Genomic DNA, 6,590 nt, shown 5'->3' with positions numbered 1-6,590 from the left:
TTGTTTTCAACAACTACAACAATCCAAGAAGTGAAACTACAAAAATAAAAAAAACCCAGTCAATATTTATTCCTTGCTGATGTAAAGAAGGTTCCACCCCTCCAAGCTTGCCTTTTCAGTTTCTTTTGTGAGGGAGCTGATTTTTGTTCTTTGTTTCTCCTCATTGAATTTGTAAAAAGTTACAACAGTGGAATCTTTACATAGGCTGAACACTGACCTGCCTTCTCTTCTAGGTTGAATTTAGGACAGTGCTTACCTATAAGCAGACTTGCTAATGCAGGGATTGCAAAGGCTTCCCTTAGGCTACTCCTGACAGGTGAGCATAGGACCCCCAGGATGGATGTCTCTGTATTGATTTATCATGGGAGATAAATTCCCAAGCAGTATCTGTGATCTACCAACCTCTCCAGCCATCTGGAAGCATGCAAAGTGGTCAAGGCAATGGAGTTTGTACTGACTAGCCAAGGCAAGACAAAAGACTATAGTTGATCCCAATTTCCTTAGCCCCACAATTATCTGTTTTAGCAGACAGCTTATGTCTCTCGTCTTACTAGAGATCAGAGTTTGTGTTGTAGCTTCACCTCTGCCATATCAGAAGTCCTTATTCACAGCTCTATCACCATAGTCCTTGGTTCTGAAGCTGGGTCCCAGTTGACATTTCCTACCCAAGTATTTTGTGTTGGTGAATCTGAGAGCAAGTTATTAGCTGAGGCAGTAGAGTGGGGGAATTTTTGAGGTTTGGGTATATGAAAGCTAGCATAGTCTACTGATCTCCCAGTCAAGAGGTCTGACTATTGCTCCCCCATGATAATTCCCCTCCACTTCACCAATAAGAAAACTAGGAAGTTCACTGGGCTCCTTCACGTGCATCTGCATGTTTCATAGTATGTCTCCCATCTTGAATTTTTTTTGTAGAGTGACAGCTGGTATATGGCTGTGGATCTTTCAGAGGCTTGCCTTTTCTCTTTTGCTTGTAGCTCTTCCTTCCCTACCATTTTGCTCACCATACTATGTTTTATAAATCTAAATTTCAATATTTCTGGATCTCATCTGGATTCTGGCTACTGTTTGCTGTTGCTTTTCCTTGCCACCCTCCTCTCACTGAGCCATGAACCTGATGATTTTGTTTTAGAATCATGGAGATGCAGAAGAGTTCTGGTGTCTTTAATCTGCCATCTTAAGTCTCCCCATCAATAGTATTTTTGGATTTACATATAAGTGTGATAAGAAGCACAAACTGCAAATTTTGTTTAAAAATTCACTGGAAGATAACACCAGCAAACCACACTGGAACTCCTAACTCTTGATTTCTCTGGTTTGTGGAAACCATTAATGAAGTCTGTTTGTCTGTTCCTTATCCCTTTCTCTTAATTCCTGTTATTATATCATATTGTGCGTTATCTTCTCTCACTACCCAGATATGAAATGAAGAGCAAAAAGTGGCTTTCTTCTTCTTTTTTATTTTTTTTTTCATTTTTCTTTTATTATTCATATGTGCATACAAGGCTTGGTTTATTTCTCCCCCCTGCCCCCACCCCCTCCCTTACCACCCACTCCACCCCCTCCCGCTCCCCCCCTCAATACCCAGCAGAAACTATTTTGCCCTTATCTCTAATTTTGTTGTAGAGAGAGTATAAGCAATAATAGGAAGGAACAAGGGGTTTTGCTGGTTGAGATAAGGATAGCTATACAGGGCATTGACTCACATTGATTTCCTGTGCGTGGGTGTTACCTTCTAGGTTAATTCTTTTTAATCTAACCTTTTCTCTAGTTCCTGGTCTCCTTTTCCTATTGGCCTCAGTTGCTTTTAAGGTATCTGCTTTAGTTTCTCTGCATTAAGGGCAACAAATGCTAGCTACTTTTTTAGGTGTCTTACCTATCCTCACCCCTCCCTTGTGTGCTCTCGCTTTTATCATGTGCTCATAGTCCAATCCCCTCGTTGTGTTTGCCCTTGATCTAATGTCCACATATGAGGGAGAACATACGATTTTTGGTCTTTTGAGCCAGGCTAACCTCACTCAGAATGATGTTCTCCAATTCCATCCATTTACCAGCGAATGATAACATTTCGTTCTTCTTCATGGCTGCATAAAATTCCATTGTGTATAGATACCACATTTTCTTAATCCATTCGTCAGTGCTGGGGCATCTTGGCTGTTTCCATAACTTGGCCATTGTGAATAGTGCCGCAATAAACATGGATGTGCAGGTGCCTCTGGAGTAACAGTCTTTTGGGTATATCCCCAAGAGTGGTATTGCTGGATCAAATGGTAGATCGATGTCCAGCTTTTTAAGTAGCCTCCAAATTTTTTTCCAGAGTGGTTGTACTAGTCTACATTCCCACCAACAGTGTAAGAGGGTTCCTTTTTCCCCGCATCCTCGCCAACACCTGCTGTTGGTAGTGTTGCTGATGATGGCTATTCTAACAGGGGTGAGGTGGAATCTTACCGTGGTTTTAATTTGCATTTCCTTTATTGCTAGAGATGGTGAGCATTTTTTCATGTGTTTTCTGGCCATTTGAATTTCTTCTTTTGAGAAAGTTCTGTTTAGTTCACCTGCCCATTTCTTTATTGGTTCATTAGTTTTGGGAGAATTTAGTTTTTTAAGTTCCCTGTATATTCTGGTTATCAGTCCTTTGTCTGATGTATAGTTGGCAAATATTTTCTCCCACTCTGTGGGTGTTCTCTTCAGTTTAGAGACCATTTCTTTTGATGAACAGAAGCTTTTTAGTTTTATGAGGTCCCATTTATCTATGCTATCTCTTAGTTGCTGTGCTGCTGGGGTTTCATTGAGAAAGTTCTTACCTATACCTACTAACTCCAGAGTATTTCCTACTCTTTCTTGTATCAACTTAAGAGTTTGGGGTCTGATATTCAGATCCTTGATCCATTTTGAGTTAATCTTGGTATAGGGTGATATACATGGATCTAGTTTCAGTTTTTTGCAGACTGCTAACCAGTTTTCCCAGCAGTTTTTGTTGAAGAGGCTGCTATTTCTCCATCGTATATTTTTAGCTCCTTTGTCAAAGATAAGTTGCTTATAGTTGTGTGGCTTCATATCTAGATCCTCTATTCTGTTCCACTGGTCTTCATGTCTGTTTTTGTGCCAGTACCATGCTGTTTTTATTATTATTGCTTTGTAATATAGTTTGAAGTCAGGTATTGTGATACCTCCTGCATTGTTCTTTTGACTGAGTATTGCCTTGGCTATTCGTGGCCTCTTGTGTTTCCATATAAATTTAACAGTAGATTTTTCAATCTCTTTGATGAATGTCATTGGAATTTTGATGGGAATTGCATTAAACATGTAGATTACTTTTGGGAGTATAGACATTTTTACTATGTTGATTCTACCAATCCATGAGCATGGGAGATCTCTCCACTTTCTATAGTCTTCCTCAATCTCTTTCTTCAGAAGTGTATAGTTTTCCTTGTAGAGGTCTTTCACATCTTTTGTTAGGTTTACACCTAGGTATTTGATTTTTTTTGAGGCTATTGTAAATGGAATTGTTTTCATACATTCTTTTTCCGTTTGCTCATTGTTAGTGTATAGAAATGCTAACGATTTTTCTATGTTGATTTTATATCCTGCTACCTTGCTATAGCTATTGATGATGTCTAGAAGCTTCTGAGTAGAGTTTTTTGGGTCTTTAAGGTATAGGATCATGTCGTCTGCAAATAGGGATATTTTGACAGTTTCTTTACCTATTTGTATTCCTTTTATTCCTTCTTCTTGCCTAATTGCTCTGGCTAGGAATTCCAGTACTATGTTGAATAGGAGTGGAGATAGTGGGCATCCTTGTCTGGTTCCTGATTTTAGAGGGAATGGTTTTAATTTTTCTCCGTTAAGTATAATGCTGGCTGTAGGTTTGTCATATATAGCTTTTATAATGTTGAGGAACTTTCCTTCTATTCCTAGTTTTCTTAGAGCTTTTATCATGAAATGATGTTGGATCTTATCAAAGGCTTTTTCTGCATCTATTGAGATGATCAAGTGGTTTTTGTCTTTGCTTCTGTTAATGTGGTTTATTACGTTTATTGATTTTCGTATGTTGAACCACCCCTGCATCCCTGGGATGAAGCCTACCTGGTCGTGGTGAATAATCTTTTTGATGTGTTGCTGAATTCGATTTGCCATTATTTTGTTGAGGATTTTTGCATCAATGTTCATTAAGGAGATTGGCCTATAGTTCTCCTTTTTGGAGGTGTCTTTGCCTGGTTTTGGGATAAGTGTAATACTGGCTTCATAAAATGTGTTTGGCAGTTTTCCTTCCCTTTCTATTTCATGGAACAGTTTAAGGAGGGTTGGTATCAGTTCTTCTTTAAAGGTCTGATAGAATTCAGCAGAGAATCCATCAGGTCCTGGACTTTTCTTTTTGGGGAGACTCTTGATTGCTGCTTCAATTTCATTTTGTGTTATAGGTCTATTCAGGTGATTAATTTCCTCTTGGTTCAGTTTTGGATGATCATATGTATCTAGAAATCTGTCCATTTCTTTTAGATTTTCAAATTTATTTGAATATAGGTTCTCAAAGTAGTCTCTGATGATTTCCTGGACTTCCATGGTGTTTGTTGTTATCTCCCCTTTTGCATTCCTGATTCTACTAATTTGGGTTTTTTCTCTCCTCATTTTAGTCAGGTTTGCCAGGGGTCTATCGATCTTGTTTATTTTTTCAAAGAACCAACTTTTTGTTTCATTAATTCTTTGTATGGTTTTTTTGGTTTCTATTTCGTTGATTTCAGCTCTTATTTTTATTATTTCTCTCCTTCTATTTGTTTTGGGATTTGCTTGTTCTTGTTTTTCTAGGAGTTTGAGATGTATCATTAGGTCATTGATTTGGGATCTTTCAATCTTTTTAATATATGCACTCATGGCTATAAACTTTCCTCTCAAGACTGCCTTAGCTGTGTCCCATAGGTTCCGGTAGGTTGTGTTTTCATTTTCATTGACTTCTAGGAACTTTTTAATTTCCTCTTTTATTGCATCGATGATCCATTCTTCATTAAGTAATGAGTTATTTAGTTTCCAGCTGTTTGCATGTTTTTTGTCTTTACTTTTGTTGTTGAGTTCTACTTTTACTGCATTGTGGTCAGATAGTATGCATGGTATTATTTCTATTTTCTTATATTTGCTGAGGCTTGCTTTGTGCCCTAGGATATGATCTATTTTGGAGAAGGTTCCATGGGCTGCTGAGAAGAATGTATATTGTGTAGAGGTTGGATGAAATGTTCTGTAGACATCTACTAGGTCCACTTGATCTATTGCATATTTTAGATCTTGGATTTCTTTATTGAGTTTTTGTTTGGATGACCTATCTATTGATGATAATGGAGTGTTAAAGTCTCCCACAACCACTGTGTTGGCGTTTATATATGCTTTTAGGTCTTTCAGGGTATGTTTGATGAAATTGGGTGCGTTGACATTGGGTGCGTACAGATTGATGATTATTATTTCCTTTTGGTCTATTTCCCCTTTTATTAGTATGGAATGTCCTTCTTTATCTCGTTTGATCAATGTAGGTTTGAAGTCTACTTTGTCAGAGATAAGTATTGCTACTCCTGCTTGTTTTCGGGGGCCATTGGCTTGGTAAATCTTCTTCCAGCCTTTCATCCTAAGCCTATGCTTATTTCTGTTGGTGAGATGAGTCTCCTGTAAGCAACAAATTGTTGGATCTTCTTTTTTAATCCATTTTGTGAAACGGTGTCTTTTGATGGATGAATTAAGTCCATTAACATTAAGTGTTAGTACTGATAGGTATGTGGTGATTCCTGCCATTTAGTTATCTTAGTTGTTTGAAGGTTTGATTGTGTGTACCTAACTTGATGTTACTCTCTACTGTCTTGCTTTTTCTTATCCTGTGGTTTGGTGCTGCCTGCCTTTTCATGGTTAAGTTGGGTGTCACTTTCTGTGTGCAGGATCCCTTGCAGAATCTTTTGTAATGGTGGCTTTGTGGTCACATATTGTTTTAGTTTCTGCTTATCATGGAAGACTTTTATTGCTCCATCTATTTTGAATGATAGCTTTGCTGGGTAGAGTATCCTGGGGTTGAAGTTATTTTCATTCAGTGCCCGGAAGATCTCACCCCACGCTCTTCTTGCTTTTCATGTTTCTGTTGAGAAGTCTGCTGTGATTTTGATGGGTTTACCTTTGTATGTTACTTGTTTTTTCTCTCTTGCAGCCTTCAATATTCTTTCCCTAGTTTCTGAACTTGTTGTTTTAATGATGATATGTCGTGGAGTAGTTCTATTTTGATCTGGTCTGTTTGGTGTCCTGGAGGCCTCTTGCATTTGTATGGGAATATCTTTCTCTAGATTTGGGAAATTTTCCGTTATTATTTTGTTGAATATATTACGCATTCCCTTCGCTTGCACCTCTTCTCCTTCTTCGATGCCCATGATTCTCAAGTTTGGTCTTTTGATGGAGTCGGTGAGTTCTTGCATTTTCTTTTCACAGGTCTTGAGTTGTTTAATTAGTAGTTCTTCAGTTTTTCCTTTAATTACCATTTCATCTTCAAGTTCTGAGATTCTGTCTTCTGTTTGTTCTATTCTGCTGGATTGGCCTTCCGTTTTGTTTTGCAGTTCTGTTTCGTT

The sequence above is a fragment of the Castor canadensis genome, chromosome X, assembly GCF_047511655.1.
Source record: "Castor canadensis chromosome X, mCasCan1.hap1v2, whole genome shotgun sequence".
Classification (NCBI taxonomy): domain Eukaryota; kingdom Metazoa; phylum Chordata; class Mammalia; order Rodentia; family Castoridae; genus Castor; species Castor canadensis.
The sequence above is the reverse complement of the archived record's forward strand: the minus strand, read 5'-3'. Positions refer to the sequence as shown.